The sequence below is a fragment of the Triturus cristatus genome, chromosome 7 (assembly GCF_964204655.1).
Source record: "Triturus cristatus chromosome 7, aTriCri1.1, whole genome shotgun sequence".
Taxonomy (NCBI): Eukaryota; Metazoa; Chordata; class Amphibia; order Caudata; family Salamandridae; genus Triturus; species Triturus cristatus.
This window is the reverse complement of record NC_140590.1, coordinates 1,479,638,521-1,479,657,735: the sequence shown is the minus strand read 5'-3', so window position 1 is coordinate 1,479,657,735 and position 19,215 is coordinate 1,479,638,521. Positions and strand designations below refer to the sequence as shown.

Below are 19,215 nucleotides of genomic sequence, written 5' to 3'. Positions count from 1 at the left end.
CAGGTGGAAGTTGACGTCTCCTAGGAGGATGTAGTCTGGAGAGGCGAGGGCAGCCGGGCTGATGAAGTCTGCTATGGCTTCGCTGAAGTGAGTGCGTGGTCCTGGGGGTCTGTAGATGAGGGTGCCTCTGAGGGTGGTCGTGGGGTCGGTGTGTATCTGGAAGTGGAGGTGCTCGGTGGTGGTGAGGGTGTCATCGGAGTTGGTTGTGACGCGGATGGTGTTTTATGGACATTGCTGAAGCTTCAAGTACACCAGAGGTAATAAGGCATTGGCGGTTGTTCAAGGCGTCCTATCTTCTAGGCTGCCCCCCAGGAAAAGTGATCTTTCAGATATGTCTTTACCTCTCTTTTCAGGCTCGCTTTATCTCTCACTCTCGCTCTACCCGCTGTCTTTTCATGTTTTTAGGGCCCTGGGCAAGACATTACACAAATGTTTCTATAACATTTGCTTAAAGTTCAAAGTACAATTCAATATGTGACTGAATTTGCAGATATTGAGTAATAACATTCAGATTTCAAATTGGGTAAAAATTCCATAAGATGACAGAAATACATGCCCTCTATGCCGGAATCCAGAAAAACCTCACCCGCAAACTCCAGAATGTCCAGAACGCCTCTGCCAGACTAGTCCTTAACGTATCGCACCACTGCCACATCACTCAACACCTGTGAACACTACATTGGCTCCCCATCTAGAAGAGAATTAAGTTCAAGCTTCTCACCCATGCCCACAAAGCCCTTCACAACACTGGACCTGCCTACCTGAACCACGGCCTCTCATTGCACACATTCAACATATCCCTCTGCTCATCCCCGCTCTCCCTCGCTACGGTGCAGAGCATCAAGAAACCCAGAACAGGAGGTCTCCCTTCTTGCGGCCAAGGCATGGAACACCCTCCCAACTCCACCTACAAAAGACGCCAACACTCTCTAAGTTTACAAATGACCCGAAGACCTGGCTCATCGACGGATCACTGTGAACAAATGGGAGCTGCGCCCCCCCCAGCACCTCGAGACCCTTTCGGGTGAGTAGTTGCACTTAACAAACCTATCATTGATTGATGGAATTATTGAAAAGTCTTTACTCAGATTCCTTACGAATATGGGTCTTGAATTGAATTAAAGACACCCAACACCCTATTAGGCGAAATCACCATTTTCTAAGCCCATGTGACTAAACAAAGTTGTTTAAAAATAATTGTTTTATTATATTTTCAGTACATAAACCAGTGAGTACAAGACCATAAGCTCTGGCAGGCTTAACTCTGAGACAGTACAGCAGTATTCTGTTAACATAATAGTGATTCAGTTAGTGGCTATAATATCATTAAGATATACATACATCAAAAGAAATGCATCACAATAGAAACACTGAGCGGGTCAAAAACCGAGCCAGACACATACCGAGACGAACACATACCGAGACGGAAACATACCGAGATGGACAAAAACAGAGTCACTAAAAATAGGAGGCACCACAAAACGAAGCCGCCGCCAAACACAGAGCCGCCAAACACAGAGCCGCCAAACACAGGTTGAAGGCAAAAAGTTAGGGAAGAACCACACCAAAGGTGCCAGGACTAATAGAAGAACGAACGCCTCCACCGCCCTAACAAAAACAAACCATCACAGCTGGTAGAAGTAACAAATGGGCAACACATCTGACTATCTTGGAATACAGGTCAAGAATCAGCATAATATACCAAAATAAAGAGTAGGTTCCAGTAGGTGTCTATGCCTCCCAAAAGAGAACAACTACCTCCTTGCAGTGGCTTGCTGTGTAGGTTTTAAATTTTCATTTTCAATTCTGACATTGCTGCAGCTTCAAGTGCGCCAGAGGTTTTAAGGCATTGGTAGTTGCTCAATGCGTGCACTGTCACCTTATCAAATTTTTGGAACCCTGGGCAAGACATTGCAGTGTATTTTGAGTGGCATTTTCTGATAGTTTAATATACAGTTCAATATGTGGGCTTGAATTTACAGATGGAGTCATAAAATTTAGATTTCGAATGCGGGCAAAAATCTCTAAGATAACGCAAGTAAACATAAATGTTAGCAAAGTCTGTACGACCACCACATTGTCAGGCAGGATCACCAGACTTAGCCCGTTTAACTAAACAAAGATTTTAAATAAATATTGGTCTTTCATTTTCTCAGCACAGAACAAAGCAAGGGTGGAACAACAAACCCACTGGCAGACTTAATTCAGACAGGGCAGCAGTATTTTGTTAACAAAATAGAGGTACAGTTAGTAGCAATAACCGCATCAACATGCCGATAAAAAGAAATGCACAATAAAAAGCAGACAAAAACAGGGCAAGCCAAGAAGCTGAGTTGGCAAAAACGGAGTTGGCAAATATTTAGCTGCCAAATACTGAGCCGCAAAACACCGAGCCCCTAAATCAGAGCCGCCAAAAACAGGAGCATTGAAGGCAAGAATTTAGGGGAAAACATTGTTAAAGATGCCAAGACTAACATGACAAGAACACACCCCTCCACCCATCAAAAAAAACAAGCCATCACAGCTGGTAGTAGTAATTAATGGCAACATATCGGACTAGCTTGGAATATAATTGGCCGAGAACTAAGTTAATACACCAAAATAAAATTTAGGTGGCAGGAGGTGTCTATGCCTTCCAAAAAATAGCTTCAACCTCCTTGCAATGGCATTCTATGTCTTTTTTTAATTTACAGTTCTAATTCGGACATTGCTGAAGCTACAATGTCCCTTTGGGAAAGTGGGGCACCTCTCTGCTAACCTTGAAACTTCAAGTACACCAGCAGTATTAAGGTATAGGCAGCTGGTCAATGTGTCCTACCTTTCTGTCTGAGCCCCTGTGAAAGTAATCTTCCATTAGTTTCTTAACCTCTTTTCAAGCTACCTATAACTCTCACTGTTCCTGTCCCCTTTTCATCGTAGCACATTTTTGGAACTCTGGGGAAGACAGAGTGATTTTTGTGCAATATTTTCTGAGAATTTAGTATTTCTGTTCTTTTCACTAGGGGTGAAGTATCAGCAGTGGAATACTAGCCATTCCACTCTCAGAACTGTGCTCACCTACCTGGGAAAATGTTGGGCATGTGTCCTCAATGGGTCATGGTGCCTCTTCCAGTTACTAATCCCGTACTGCAGTAGAAACATCTTATGCGGTCATCGCAACCTGCAGAAGACAATTCTGGTGAAAGAGGGACCTGCTTAGCCATAAATCACCCCATGGCCACAGCCCACAAAATCCCAACCACCTATATTTTCCATAGTGGCAGTAGCTTAAAGCAGAATACTCCCATTTTAAGTTCTTAAGAGAATTTGGAGTATTGGCTGACAAAGGACCAGATACACTATTTGTGATCGGACCTTGGATGTGTCAAAATGCAAACAGTCTCAATATTTCAAAGTAGATACTTTTAACTAAATAAGATAAAAAATCTACATAGGACCAATTCTGGGCCACATTGATACAGCCTACAACTGCTGTATGGCTGGAATAAATCATCATTGCATATAAAAGTAAGATTTTGATAGGAATTTTATTCTCTTACCAAATGACTTGCATCAAAAAACAGTTGTACTCATTTAATGAAATACGCCTGTGGAAAGTACTTTGAAGAATAATTGTACATGGATCCATAGGTGTGCAGTGTTGAAGTATTAGCTTAGACAACTCTCATAGGTGTTTGATTAAACAGTGTTTAAGATAGCAGCAGCAGGCATGTAGCAGTACCCAGCTCCCGGGGTTTTTCCATCTGAAGCTGGTAGATCACTGTTTCTTAGTGGCCATTAGGAACAAGCTTTTGAAAAGGCAATAGGTCTCGCATTTGCAAGAGTTTAAGCTACTGGCATTGTAAATGACAGTGCCTTTTATCGGTTTTGATAATTAACAAAAATAAAATGCATTGTCATTAACAATGCAGATAGCTCAAACTCTTGTTAATGCGAGACCCATCTCATTTCAAAGAAGCAGCCACCATTGTGCTGGGCTGCTTGGAAAGTAAAAGCAAGCATGGCACTCTGAATGTTACAGGAAAGCATGTTGTGCCTGAAGTAGGAGAAACTCATTAAAGAATAGTGCTTGCAGACTAAATAAGATATACCGTGTAACAGAAGTAAATGGGCCAGTCCTGATGGGAGGTTAGAAATTAAGACAAGGCGGTACTAAGGAGGGACTAACAAGCCTATTAACGAATCAGAGGCCAGTATTTATAAAGGACAATGGCACAAGCCAATGAAAAATATGGGTGGAGTGTTGAGTCCATACTGGAATACAGCATGCCTCACAGAGCAGCGCATGCTCTGCCCAGGCTTGACCTAAGAAGTAGTGCTCCCGAGGAAACCATGTTCTACTACACGATTTAGAGGGGTTGACGGGTATAACACAAAGCACCCTGTATTAGTGGGGTAGGGTAATGTGAGAACCTATGATGTCCAAGAAAACACTTTGAATATTTCAAGCGTATTTTGGACTGAGAATAAGTGTGGTATTCGAAAGACATTCTTTTCCAGGGTACAAGGCAAACTGCAGCCCATTTGAGTAATTTGTCAATTAACCAAACTCAAGTGTAATATTTTTCTTATTAGGGATCAATTGCTTTGCTGCACCAGTAGCCCCAAATAAAAAATACAATATTATCAAATAACCATAGCCTGAAGGGTTGCAGGTATTGTTGACTGAACAGTGTGAAAAAACAAATATGAACTGTGTGGTCATGAAGTAAAGTTTTTAAATAAAATTAATTTCTGCAAAATTGTATCAGAAACAGTTCAATGAATGGTGAAGTCAAATGCTTCACATGTGGTAACTCTAGACAAAGTAGTTCATGAAATTAATACTGGTTGTACAAAGGAAAACAAATGTTCAGTCTTCTGAATGACCAGTTTCAAATAGTTACAAGAGTGTGAAAATTGGGCACGTTTGTGCCCATAACACACAACCAAGGCATTTTAACGTGTGCAGATCTACACAACCTCAGCAGAATATTTTAGTTATACAGTCTTGATTTCAGTAACATTGGCTATGCTGATCAAGCACCTTTATTATGAAGTTGACAACTGCCTACAACAGGGGATTGCTTGAGGAAAGCACAAAAACTTTGGTTTGTTCATAACACCTCTTAAGGGGTAGTCTTTTATTGTGAATCACTTGTCCTTTTTTTAAAATCACCACACAATTGCTTTGCCAACGCGTTCCATCCCTCTTAGGACTTCTTCAGGGCTTATTAAGTGCTGTTTCTGATGTTGATGGTAAGTGTGGCTCCAAGCCAACCTTAACAGCAACGTTGGTAACACTGTGTATTAGTATTGGTCTTAACGTTATCAATATTATTTGGCTTTATTTCTCTCTAGACGCCAGAAGGTCGATCTTATATTGTAGTAATTTTCAGGAATGATCAGTACTTCAAATTGTCGGTTCTCTTCTCATTTCAATGGTCCAAGGTAAATGCCCAAATGTGACTTGTGGGCTCCCTATTATAATAAAGAAATGATGAGATTCATCCCCCATCACTCGTAATTGGTCCGTGCGATAGAAGATCTTTGTCCAACAATAATACCGTCCTATATCTGAGTATATTCAAGTCTCCTCAAGTGTCAATAAAGTAGTGTCACCTCTTCTGCACGGCCACGCTCCAACGGTATCTCCAAAGTATCGGCGATAAGTCAGGCAGGATACTTCACAATGGGGTTTATATTTAGTTTTTATTTGTAGAATTTAGTTTTTATTTGTAGAATTCACGCACGGTGCACATAAGAGTCATATCACTTATGTATTAAACATTACGGGGCACTGCTTCATTTGCATAGGGTGGTAATTAGTGGAGGATGGGGTAGAGGAACAGGCACGCAGACGTTGTACTTAATATTAGTTACAGTCGCACAGATTTCCTAGTTGGTGAAGGAGTTGGGTTAAATTTAGGGGTGGGCGAAATTTGCAAAATTCACTTTCGCAAACTATCGAGAAATTGTTCAAAATCTCCGCAAACACGCAGAAAATCGCGAAGACGCGGAAGTTTTTTTCCCGCCCTTTCGCGGTATTTTTTGCGTGATCGCGGCTCGCCAACTTACACATGCGGTTGCTCGTGGGCGCGGCCATCTTGTTTTCACTTGTCTTGCGGTGCATGATCGTGAGAAGAAAGACGTGATCACGTGACGAATGATGTTACTGCGGGCGCGAACTGACGCGAGACAGCGCAAATGGCTACCAACAATCCAACATCTCGTGGAGAACGCGACCGGATCGGGAAAACTTGTCGGCGAACGCCGGGATTCAGGTAAGGCGATCGCGCGCACGCGAGAATGAATTTTTTACAGCGCGATCAACCAAAAAATTTCCGGTAAGATGCGGATTGCGGAAATTGACATTTTCGCGCTCTCTGCGGAACGCGAAAATATCAAATTATCGCAATTTCCGTGAGCGGAACGGAATTTTAGCCCATGCCTAGTTAAATTGGGAAATGTTTGTTATATATCATTGACACAAGAGAACCATATGCTTGACTGACGTATACTTTTTTGTAGAAACCCCTGACGAAGGTCACTAATGACCGAAATGCATTGGGTGAATGTAAAATGTGACGGAGGATTCGAGATTCTTAACATGCCCGTGATTAGGCCCGGATGAGCAATTCCTGTATAAGTATAAAGCATGAAACAATGGAACCTCGCACCTTTGACGTCACGGTCAAGCTTTGATAACAACTTTAAATAAACCAGATTTAATTTTTTTTAAATACTTACTGAGTACGTGGATAATTTTGATCACAAATGTGCATAAGGCTGTGCAATTGTTTGTGACTTGCACACCATGGGTCACACTTTTTTGATGTATTTACACAAGTTCATGCGAACACTGAGCCGAGACGATTTTGTGAAGACGGATGCATCTATGTACTGACAGACGATTATCACTGTAAACCTCTGAGTGGATACAACTCTACTGCCCAGAATATTGCTCTAAATCAACTGGCCTTAATACATCGGCATAAGAAAAACGCATTATAACATATTGTGAACCCTGAAGAAGTCCGATTGTGGACAAAACGCGTTGGCGGTTGCAAAAAACGTTTTAAAAGATTAAGAAAAATGAATAAAGGATACAATCAAAAAAGCACAAGATGACATCGATCTTTCTTTGGGAAAACAGTTGTGTCAAAAATTACTGTCTGTGTATTATACATGATTAATTCTTTATAAGTGTGCAGGGCTGTTTGTTTTTGTATGTTATTGGGGAGACCAAGTGGGTTGTCTTTGGTTTCTTCACATTGGGACCTAGGGGATTGGGTCTCAAGCCCTTTTTGCACCTTTTTTCTACTCATACAGGTAGGGATGTTAAGACTGGTACAGGTATCTATGCTTTGATCCACAACGAAGAAGACTGGTCTGCAGATCAGGAGCTCCTCTGGTCTCCGTGGGCTCTGCAACACAGGTGGTGGTTTTCCTCAGCTCCCGAAGCCTGCTCTACCCTCTTGCCAAGTTTGAGGCCAGTAATCATTGTGGGGGTTGCAATAATTGAACCCCAGTGTACTGCGTCCCCTTTGCAGTTGCAAAGGCTTGTTGACATCTTTGCAAGAAGATCTTTGGGCTCCAAGTAGCCCCAACCTCAAGCACCTCCAGTCACCAGAATCTTCAGCCACACCACATCGTGGCCTGCATCTTTTGGTGAGCTGCTTGAGGTCCTCTAGCGACTCATGTGCCTTTGGCCTGTGGGTCCATTTGAGGGACACCTTTGTTATCCTTGTGCTCCCCTGATTGCTCGTGCCTACGCTGACTACCCCGCTTGTGGTGAGTCTCCTGGACCTTGCTGGTCCCAACCGTGCACCTTCTTGACTTACTGCATGGGTTGCAATTTTCAAGGCTTGTTGCAGCTCCCGCAGGACACCAACCACTCTGCACTAGACATCCTTCATGGGACAGCTCGCATCCAGGTCCTGGTCATTGTCAGCGCTGCCTGTTCCCTGCAGCTGCAGAGTCAAGGTCACCATCATCTTTCCTAAAGCAGCAGACATTGGAGGACATCCATCTTCCAAGTCTCTTGGTCACCTCTGAGTGACATAGACACTGTCCTCTCTGCTTCCAAGTACTCCTCTTCAAGAATCCATGTTTGGTTTCCTCCGGACACATTCTCCTCTTCCAGCAGAGGCACTTTCCTGAAGTCCTCCATTGGGTTCGAGGGCGGTTTCTGACACCACTTCACACCAATGCACCCGACTTCCCTGGGATAATTAACTTTGGTACCATGGTATCCACGGGTGGGGTGGCTATCTAACCTTCTCTCTTCCATGGGGTTTCTTCAGGGTCCACTGGGAAGGGTCCCTTATCCTTAAAATTCCAACCGCGACTTGCACATAGACTTGTACAGAGCACACGGTTGTGTTCACTCACTGCACACGCTCTCCGTGGGGTCCCCATCTACTTACCTTGGGTGGTTCTGTGGGTCCCCAGCAATTCTACATCCTCTCAACATTGTCCTGACTCGAGTTGTGGTTCTCATGACACTTTTAGTATATGGTTTGGTCTCCCCCGGAGGCCCGCTGTGTATTAGTGCGTTTTACTGTGATTTCTTTGCTGAAATAGTGTGCTTTGTGCCTATCTCCATTTAGGAGATACTGTAACATACTAGATAGTGTTATATAATAAAAACATTTTCATAAATACTCTGTGTGGTTCTTTTTCATTTAATCTATACTATATGATTACATCCTGGTAAAACAAGCTGCTTTACAATCCTTCAAGACTAAGCCAGAAGACTGCTCTCCACAGCGACCACTTGGATAGCTCTCCAAGGATGTCTGAAACCTCTCAAATCACCATAAGGGTTGTCTTGGCTGGTGCAAGGTGCCCACTTACCTTAGTGGACATCATGTACCAGGCCAGTTTCTCACAGTAGTAGTTACAAATCTTGGGACTCACTATGGTAACATAGTTGTATTTATCAAGGAAAAAAAAAGAAAAGGTATGTCTAATGCGATTAGCACCGATGGGGCGCAATTTGTTTTCTGAAAAAAGTATTATTTTTTTTAGAACAAGGGTATACTCCAAAGGACAACTGTTAAATGGACTGGATGAATCTCTTGATCACAGGTAGTAGGCAAAGGATCCAAAGGAGGAAAATGAAGTTGCCTTTAAAAGTTGTTGTAGGCTCACCATACAGCTCCTAATGTGGCTGCAGGCAAGTTTCCCTTTTAGGTCGAGCCTAGAGTCTGTGCGTATGTACTGCTCTGCGAGGCATGCTGTATTACAGAATGTACTTGTAGCCCTGCCCACACTCCACCCATATTTGTCATTGGCATGTGTCATTGTCCTTCGTAAATGCTTGCTTCTGATTGGTTAATAGGATAGTTAGTCCCTCCTTAGTACTGCCTTGTCTTCATTTGTAACCGCCAATGAGGACTGGCCCTTTTACTTCAGTTGTTACACGTATGCTTTAATTAGAGCCTGGGAGCACTCTTTTCTTAATTGGCTTTCTTCTGCCTGCTGTTGCAGGCAGAACACGAGCTCTTTCTCTCTCTCACAATGTTTTTTTTTTTTTTTTTTTAATTTAAGCAGCACGGCCACCTCCGATGGGATAATGACCGACATTCTTTTCTATTACCCGAACATGGGTGAGCTTGTTTTGTAATAGAGGCTCCTCAACTGTCCATTAATGTCACCACGGCTGTACGACTTTTAACATATAATCGCTCATATTTCAAGCAGTTGTGTACTGTTCGCTTAGTTTATGATGCTCAGCAGGGACCTCTAGAATTAGCTTGCGGTACTGCACCTAGATATGGAGTGCTGGTGCCTTGCTCACTAGGAGCAGATTGAAGTACTGCACTGAGAAATACAATGCTGGCTCACTACGCGAGCATTTGCAATGCACTAGGTCTCCCATTACTGAAAGTATGAGCTATTAGCGTTGCATTATTATTTGCAACACCAATACCTCAAACTATCAGTAAAGTGAGACCTATTGCATTGCAAATGCTTGTTATAATTGGCAGGGAAGGATGCCCGGTTCAAGATTTTCCTCTTTATGTTTGGACAGGAGGAAGGGACATAATTTAAGCACTTAGGATATTGAGAAGTACGATCATGAAGAAACAGCAGACAAAAAAAAAGTTATAAGCAAGGTGAGGTGGCATTGTGGAAACCGAATGCTAGTGACAAAACTACGCGGGGGGAGGGGTGGAAGAAAGGCCAATCAAAATTCTCCAGTCGACAGAGGGCTGTGATAGTGTAAACGAAAAAATAAATAAATACATGTTTGTTGACTCTTTAGAGGTCCAGAGGACATTAGTGGTGTTGCGAGCAAATAACAGTGAGAAACAAAAAAGTAGGGTAAGAGATTGCATCACTTCTCATTTTTGTATCTTTCAAAAAGTTGTCACCTTGCTACTTCGGAGGAGTACGTAATTTCAAACTCTGTATTGGTATGTAGAATATGGTCTTTTGTTAGTATGAAGTATTTTGATCTTTATTCATAGATTTTTTTACTGAAATTTACTTTGTCACCAAGTGTTGTGCGCTTTCTCTGGATGCATTTGGACAGAGCGCAGGGATTACATGATTCAAAGTGTGCGCCTTGACAAGTTGAATCCAATGATAACCAAGCCGGACTAGGTTTGCACTTCAAGTATTGTTAAATTTATAAAGCCAGTTGTTTCACAGGGTTCTTTAAGAACAGGAAACCTAGATGTGTGCCAGGTGGTAGCTGTAGGTGATAGGAGTGTCACTGGCTCTAGAGCTGCAATGAAATAGCAGCACAAACAGCTGTGTAACCACCTTGAAGTAAACGGCACATTAATTAAGTTCTAGCACTAAAAAAAAAAAAGTGGCACAACACCATGCTTAAGACATGGTCTCCGCAGTATCTTCACTCACCAATATAATACAAGCATTTTCAATGCAATAGGTCTCGCATTGGCGAGAGTTTAAGCTATTGGCATTGTAAATGACAATGCCTTTTATTTATGAGTTTTGAAAACCAACACACATATGAAAGGCAATGTTATTTATATTGCCAATGACTCAAATTCTCACAATTCTCACAAATGCAAGACCACTTTAATGGTGGCTGTGACCCTTTTTGTAGAAAGGTCTAAAGAAAGGGGCGCGGCCAACATTAAAGTGAAAGCGTGGTATGGGGCGCTTTCATTCAAAAATGAACAAAGGTTCTGAGGTGCGCCCGCTAAAGTTAAAGCAGACTGTGTGGGGAAATTGAATAAATAAAAAAGCGCATCCATTATACTTAAAGCGGACCGCGCTGCAAATTAAATACATAAATAAGTGTGGCCGCTATAGTTAAAGCAGACCCGCAGCCATTACTATTAATGGAAATATAAACGCGGGTGGTGTGCTGCCTTGTAGGAAACCACGTTGTGGGTGATTAAAGAAAATAGTGCTCACCGACTTATGAAGCAGACCGTGTAACAACACAATTAAAAAGTCCAGTGGTTATGGGAGGATACAACTGCAGACAAGGCGGTACCAAGGAGGGACTTCTAAGCCTATCCACAAATGAAAAGAAGCGATTTTGTAAGGACAATAACAGGAGCCTATTAAAAAAAAAAAAGGGCGGGAAATTGGCAAAGCTTCTATGCGTACCTCAATACAGCATGCATTGTAGAGCAGTGTATGCACTGCCCAGCCTCGACCTAAAAAAAGTACATCACACAAAATGATCAGTGGAAGGACACATATCAGCTAGTTAAGAGAGTCTTAAAGAGGCTATATTCTAGGAGACGGACAAGCACAAGATGGACAAAGAAAGACATAAAATTAGAACCAAACAGATGAGCGACAATGAAGCCAACCAATGGTAAGCAGTGGGTGGCATGTAATCCTCTGTAAATTCATGGTAAGCCCACAAATAGATCTTTTGCAACCAGACAGCTTGCATGGTCTTGTAGACTCAGCCTAAAAATAGAGCAAACCATTCAAAGTTCTTACAAGGTGTGTTACGTTCAATGCCACACCACCACCTCCCAGGACAAGCTCAGTCAAAGCTGGCACTGAATCGGGGGTTTGATACACCCACGGAGACATGCCTGACCTTGCATTCATCAACTTGTCTAAAGCAAATAATGGCCTCATCTTCCTTCCCCGAAAAGTCCTGAAATGTGAGCACATTCCTGAATAACTACCCTAATAAACCTCGTAAAATTTTGGGATGAGCAAATGGGGAGTTACGCTTTGACAATTTAACGAAATAGGGGGAAACTAAAAACATGAGCACTGCACACTGATTGTGAAACAAAACGGGTTCATGTGAAACATGGCGTCCCACGAAAGAATGTAACAATTCCATTGAAGTGAAATACGTAGATGGGAAGATAAACTGCGGAATGTTTTGCATATTATGCTCAAACTCTAAAGCAAAACATCCTTCCATCTGCTTACTAAAACAAGTTAGTTAAATAGTACCCTGTGTTTCATGTGTCAATACTAAGGCAGCAGCTAAACATTTAAAATACATCGCGCCCAACTTTGACCAATTTCTAAACAATGTCTGATAATAAAACACTTTGTTAAAAATTAGAATATAGTTAAAGAAGTGATCAGCAGCCGCGCTTTCTCTCCGTCTGTATTTCGTTCCCTGACAGGCTCCCACTGTGACTTCTTTCCCTCAAATCAGCCTTTGTGGATTCATAAAGCGCAAAGAACTTTGAATTACGGCCCTAAAGAGATTGATTTACTGTGCAAAGTGTTGCCCTGCTGCACACATCCTTCATTCTTTCAAGGTATCTCTTTTGAAGCGTTCTTTGGAAAGTGAGATGTTGCCCCCATTCATAAAGGGTTTGGGCTATGACAACACAGAGCCTAAAGGAAGCCTCAAGTTAACAGAGACCCATAGTTTCGTTGAATGCCTCGAGCGAACCTGGCGTAATGCACAGACAAGATATTCAGCTAACACAAATCAAAACAAACCTGTTGTTGTTGCGCGAGAGGAGACAGTAGCCATTTTGTGTGTTTCTCGAAGCTTGCGCTTTCTATGGACATGGCTTGACAAGTAGTTCCAGAACAAGCATTTACACTTCTTTGCAAACAGGGACCTGTTACAACATCTGAGAGACCTCCAGCAGCTCTGCTCCAGAGAGCCTACGCCGCTGGGTTCTGCCACGTGGGCCCCGAGCAGCCTGACATCTCAGAACAGAGCAGGGCTCGCAGGTGCGCATTTGAAGGTCCATGCTGGATCATTTAACTCTTCTGTGCTGCAAGAACTGATCAGACGAGAGATGGCCCAGTTGGGCACCGGTTCTGGCATACGCACTTATGCAGTGGGGACTACTTCCCTTTAACCGTTGAAGGGACCTGCTTAAAGAGACCACGCAAAAGGCTGCTTTAACACGGGAAACAATAGCATGGCGGCATTCCTCGTCTCGAGCCTAAACCTTCTCCTGCAGGACTACTAAAATGCGCTCCCTAGTCGTGTGTATGCCAATCAAAAAAACTTTGAAGAGCAAATATTCACTATGGTATCGGCTAAGGCTTCCAATCAACCCAAAAGCAAATTTTGTTTAAGTGAGTGCAGGAAAACAGACGCAACAGTGAAAAGGGGGAGTTGGGGTGAGCATAAAGTAATCGGTAGAAAACCAAGGGCATACTCACATGGTAAACGGGGCAAATCAAAGGCTATAATTGTTTGTAGTGAGCGCGTTTGCAAACGTGGCTCCTCACTTTACAGTGTAATGTTTAAAAACTAAAAACATTTAAATCTTATACGTTGCTTACAATTCTGTAAATAAGTGTACAGTTTATACTTATTTACAGAATTGTAAGCTAAGTAAAATAAGAATAAAATAGGTTTTTAATCATAAACAACTATACACTCAAACTAATCAACGTACAGTATCAAAACAGTATTGCCACTTGAACTGGAGAGCACGCTCATTTTACTGTTATTTACCTTGTAGAATTCCAGTGAGCCGCAAAATAAATAAAATAAAGTTGTACGGTGTCAACGACGGCAAGGTATAATGATCGGAAAAGCCAGTTACTCTGTTGCCATTAGTGTTTATCAAAATAGTTTTAGATTGAACCAACAAAAACCTTAAACTTCGAATAAGTAAAAAACAAACATATTCCCCACAACATTCTTGAAGTTAGGTGACGAGTATACGTACCAAAACAAGCAAGGCGAGAAAAATATCCCCGCAGGGCACATGCTGCACAGTCCAATGCCCTCGAGGGCGCACGCTGTAGAGCAGAACTGGGCGTCGCGTCGTTATCATTATGCATCAGGTCTGCCCTGTGGCCTCTGAGTGGCACCAGATTGGGGGGGGGGGGGAGGAAAGAGGAGGAGAGCAAGCCTAAGGGGGTAAGGAGGGGCCAATCGCTAGGAACCTGGGACTAAGCGACGGTACATCGGACTTGGAGTGACTGTTACACCAAAACAACGTAATGCTCTCTAGATGGGTAACCGTGCAAACCACGGGTATCAGTGACTGCCTAACGTTTACCTATTAAGATGTGTCCACGGCACCTAGCTTGTTAACAGGACTCCCTGCCACAGGTTCATGCCTCTCGGCTACAGGAAGTGCTTGAAAAGGAAATAAAACAAGCGGAAGTGATCTCGTTTGCGATCAAACATCAAAGCGGCAAAAGTGAAAGTAATCGAGCAGAACATCAAAGGGCTGGGTGAGAAGGGAGGGGGGAGTGCAATGAGCAGAGGAGCAGCTGTGCATGTGATCGTGCACTCAAGGTTTAGGCCAGCCAAAAGTGTGGGTAGCACTTTGAAAATCCCACATATAAAATGTCTCTTCGAGTCTTTGGCTCGCGAGACCTAAAAAACCAGCCCTGGCGAGTTCACTCTGCCCCACCTTGTCCTTTGGCCAGCCGCGGAAAGAGTACTCCTGCTTCCATTCGCGTGCCATGTCTGGACGCACTGCCTTGTTCAATCGGGAGGCTTCTGGGCCAATCCTCTGAGGTCCACCCCTCCGGTCTGGACTTCGACTCACTGGCTTAATTTGTATAATATTAAGTCCAGGTGCTCAATTTTGTGTAGGAGGCCACGCCCATTTCCCCCCCTTCACTCACTGGCTCTACTCGCTTACTGTAGTGGATCCACCCACATCCTCCACTGGCACTGATGACAGCCAGATGTAATTCCCGATCAATATTGCAGCAAAGGAGCCTTCCTCAAGTACGGTTTAGGTAAAAGATGCCTCCACCCGCCTCTCTGAGAAAAGTTTTAAAAATTAATGCAAGCATGCATTTAAAGCACTATTTTGGAATAAATAGGCTTAAATGACTAATACAACTTCTGCAACGTAACACAGTGGTTAGGGTTGACTTTACCAATAACAATTTATTTTTTACCCAAATAAACCCTTTTTTACTAAAATTAGGATAGTCAAAGACTGGGGGGAAAACATAAGTTTCTAAGCTGTACTATGCTGCTTGCATCTAGTGCTTTGATAGCAGTTCATAGCTCAATGTGCTAGATTATGATTGTAATTCATGAAATGCACAGTAACAAAAGCAGCAACGCACTGAGCACTGCACATGAAATACTGTTCTGTCATCATTCTTTGCAGCAGGCATAATATATTTATCACCTGAGAATGAACCTTACCCAGGGCTCGAGTCGGGGTACCAGGCGGGTAGACGGCGTCCCCCCACGTATTTTACCGGGAGCTTGATAACTGGAGCCACACATTCACTCTTTGGCCTCTCTGGGGCGAGATCGGAGCTCATTCAAAACGCTGCTCAAGCGCTGGCTTCTCTGATGCAATCGCATCTAAGGGGTGAGCGAGGGGAGGCAATGAGTCTGATGGTGCAAGCAACCTTTCGTGACGTCACTTCCTGTCGTGACGTCAGCGTCCCCCCACTTCTTTTTTTAGGACTTGTTCCCGGACCTTACCTGTAGGGATTAAAAGTGTAAGTAACAAACAAGCATGTATCTTGTACTCAGACCCGTTATTTATCACGTGCCCTGAAGAGACATTTACCTGACTTCGATCTACTCTTTTGGCAAATAACATTACACAGTTGGAGGCGCTGTGGCACTTTACGATTCAGTGAAGTGGGAATTGTCTAAGGTATAATACGCACTCACTATAGCCCCAGGTTTACATCTCGGTGTCCAATGCTCGTGCATTCACTGAAGGTTTTACCAACGCGATAATCAAAAACGTTCTGTCACCACCAGTGCTCTGAAAAACAATCGAGGAATATTTTGGCTAGCGCTGCTCAAAGGCGGTGCTTGTTAATACTGCCAACTCTTGCGGGACAATCATACACCACTAGTAGTCATGCAGTTCTAATCATCTCTACCGAAACCAAGATGAGAACCGAAGCACACTTCCTACCATGGTTCAGCCTGGAGTCTCTACACCGAGAGCCATAATTGCGGTATTATTCACAGGTGCGTTACTCGGGGCATGATCTCTACGGCTGAAGTCTCACGCGATGGTGCGGGGCGTGACCTGCAACTTGGAAACAATTATGTTAATTGCTCCCTGCATTGGAGCGCATTAGTGTCCGGCACGTACTGTGGGGCAGATTTACAAGCCCCTAGCGCCACTGTTGCGTCACTTTTTACATTGGAAAAGTGGCGCAAGGGGCTTGTAAATCTGCCCCTGTATATTAAGGCTTATACGACCATTTGCCAAGGCTATTTATTAATGTCATAATAGTGTCCCTGTGCATTTCTGGGATTAGCACCCCTGACATTAATCAAACGGTGTGGTGCAGAGTAGCGTCCTGCCAGAGTGCAAGCATGCCGGTTCCTTAGCTCTCACTCTTAGGGGCAGATTTATGAGCCCCTTGCGCCACTTTTGCGTCACTTTTCCCATGTTAAAAGTGACGCAAAAGTGGCGCAAGGGGCTCATAAATCTGCCCCTTAGTGTCTCACATAACTTCGTAGTCCGACAAGGCATAAGTACAGTGCATCTGTTGTCATGGCATGTTACAGTGCACATTGGTCTGAGGACGTCTTTATGGGATGGCCTGAGGGACCATGACACGACATGAAGAGAAAGCTCAGCTGTAGTACCGTGCCTTTAAAATGAGTGCTGGTGCTTAGCACCGGAAACCACCGGCACAAATTAAGCACTTCTTTCTTGGGTATGTCACCCACTTCCCTGCCCACGACAACGTGCCAGTACGGGATATACGTCCGGTGCTCCTGCATGGCACTTCCCCGAAAAATCCTGCAGTTTAGAAAGCCCCCACAGGAGAAGCACTGGATACGGTCCTCTAGCCCCACATAAAAGAAGCCAGCGCTGGCCAGGTCGGCGCGAAACGCCTGGGCCGAGGACGCGCACCTTTCGAAGGACCTCAGCCTGTAGAGCGCGCGGGCAGTGCTTGTTCCTCGCGCCATCTTGCTGGTTCATCAGGTTGATTGAGGTGGAGGAGCGACGCCTGGCACCTCGAGGGCCATCTGGTCGACAGTGGGCGTGGTTACTCATACCGCTGCTCTATACGAGACAGTAGGGGCTCTCTAGTTTTGGAGTGCTAGGCAGGATTCCTCTCCACCAGTAGCGGGGCTGCTGCAGTGCCCAGTGGATTATCCAAGGAGGCCGAATTAGTCTGTTGTCTAGAAAGCGGTTATGAGCAAACATGATTTAAAAGACACGGGACTGGCGACGGGACGATTCCAATCCACCGTGAATCCTGCCCCGTCATTTGCTTTTTCAAAAAAAGTTGTGAAATGAAGCACTATTGGCTCAACCGATGCGACCCGAGACTACAACTCCCAAAATGCATCATGCGGCTTAAAGAACTCTCGGTACGGCAACCACCACAGGGCTTATTTACAAGGCCCTTGCGCCACTTTTGCGTCATTTTTAACATGGGAAAAGTGATGCAAAGGTGGCGCAAAGGGCTTGTAAATAAGCCCCCACATACTTGGGACAAGGTGGAATGAGTTCTTCTGAGACTTACAGTTTCTCAGCTCTGGACGCCAAAACGGTCATCCATGCAGTCCTCCAAGCCATACACAAACACCAACACGGTGAAAGGCTAACCACGCTATCGCCTAGTCTGTCCCTGCTGTGACTTCCTGCTCCGACCCATATTTTGCCTGGATATGACGCTTTCTCTTTAAAACTCGATGTTACAGTCTGTCTCCACTAAGGAACACCTGCGACGAATTGGGGTTCGTTCTGTGGAACGGATGGTGATCGGGCGGGACTGGTAATTCATTTGAAAGGAAGTAGACTAATCAGTTCATGTGTTTGGTGTTTGTTTGTTTGCCGGTAAAACAACTAGTTTTAATTCTCAGTGCTGTGGATGATTTTTTCTTTCTTTCTTTAAGATCGTGAGTGCATGCGCGCGGTTTATCTGCTTGCTTGATTTTGTGGAGTTGTTTTTCCAGCTTTTGTGCTTCAAGTTTGCTTAACTCTGTTCTCTCTTTTGTGGCATGGCGCATAGTTTCTGGTTTAGTTTGCTCGTAATCAGATTTACTGACATACCCCATCTAAACAGTACTAAAGATGACTTTGTTATAGCAAGGCAGTGTGGGCCCTTGTGTAAGCAAAAAAATGTAAATGCTGCCAAACGACCCGCCGACCACTAGGCTGTAAAATACAGCCATACCTGGGGCTCAGGTGCCTCCGGATCTGCTGCACCTTAGATGGGTTCGCCTCTGCACAGGTTAATGCATTTGTTGGTTTGTCGTTGTTTTGTGGGGTGTGGCTTCTGTTTGTGAGGGATTCGAAACGCACCACTACCGATGCTCCATCTGCCCTACATTACTCGCGTAACTGGCTCTGTACATAAACGCAGTACCGTTGCAGGGCTGTCATGGGCCCCAAGGCAAACAAGCAAATGTACCGGCCTCCCCTTTCCTCCCACACCAAAGTCTGGGTACTAAAATCCAGCAATTAGTACTGGGCTATAGAGGACAGGTGCCGGCGCACCTCCTGCATTACCGAGCACCCCTCCCTTACTGTGACATGGATGTTTCTCCAACACAGGGTCCTCGATTGAGTTATTGCATTCTGGGAGGTGTAGTCCTGATATTTGGACTTGCAGTCAGCTGTTTTATTAAATGTCTTTGGTATCACTCTCCCGCCCCCACCTCTTGTTCTTTGTGTTCCTGACGATTTTCGGGCCTATTGCTCCATTAACTAACGTACTAAAGGTTGAGGCAGTAACAATATTCATGAATCTCAAAGCCTTGCTGAATCTTTTGTCCATTCAAACCCAATCCCTTTAATTTTTAAGCTATATAACTGGTTAACACGTGCAGAGTTCCCACAAACCTTGGTAATACTCCGCAAGTCCCCAGAATGAGTA

At 44.0% G+C, this 19,215-nt stretch overlaps 1 pseudogene across 1 annotated transcript in view; it reads right to left on the bottom strand.

Moving 5' to 3' along the window:
* The window catches only part of LOC146812215 (baculoviral IAP repeat-containing protein 7-B-like), a 71,247-nt pseudogene extending 53,723 nt beyond the window's left edge, over window positions 1-17,524 (bottom strand). The window contains exons 1-3 of the transcript XR_014965883.1: window positions 17,030-17,524; window positions 14,756-14,933; window positions 3,062-3,160 (exon numbers count right to left, since the gene is read on the bottom strand). The product of XR_014965883.1 is annotated as a baculoviral IAP repeat-containing protein 7-B-like (transcript). The remainder of the gene's footprint in view (window positions 1-3,061; window positions 3,161-14,755; window positions 14,934-17,029) is intronic.
* Window positions 17,525-19,215: the final 1,691 nt, after the last annotated feature.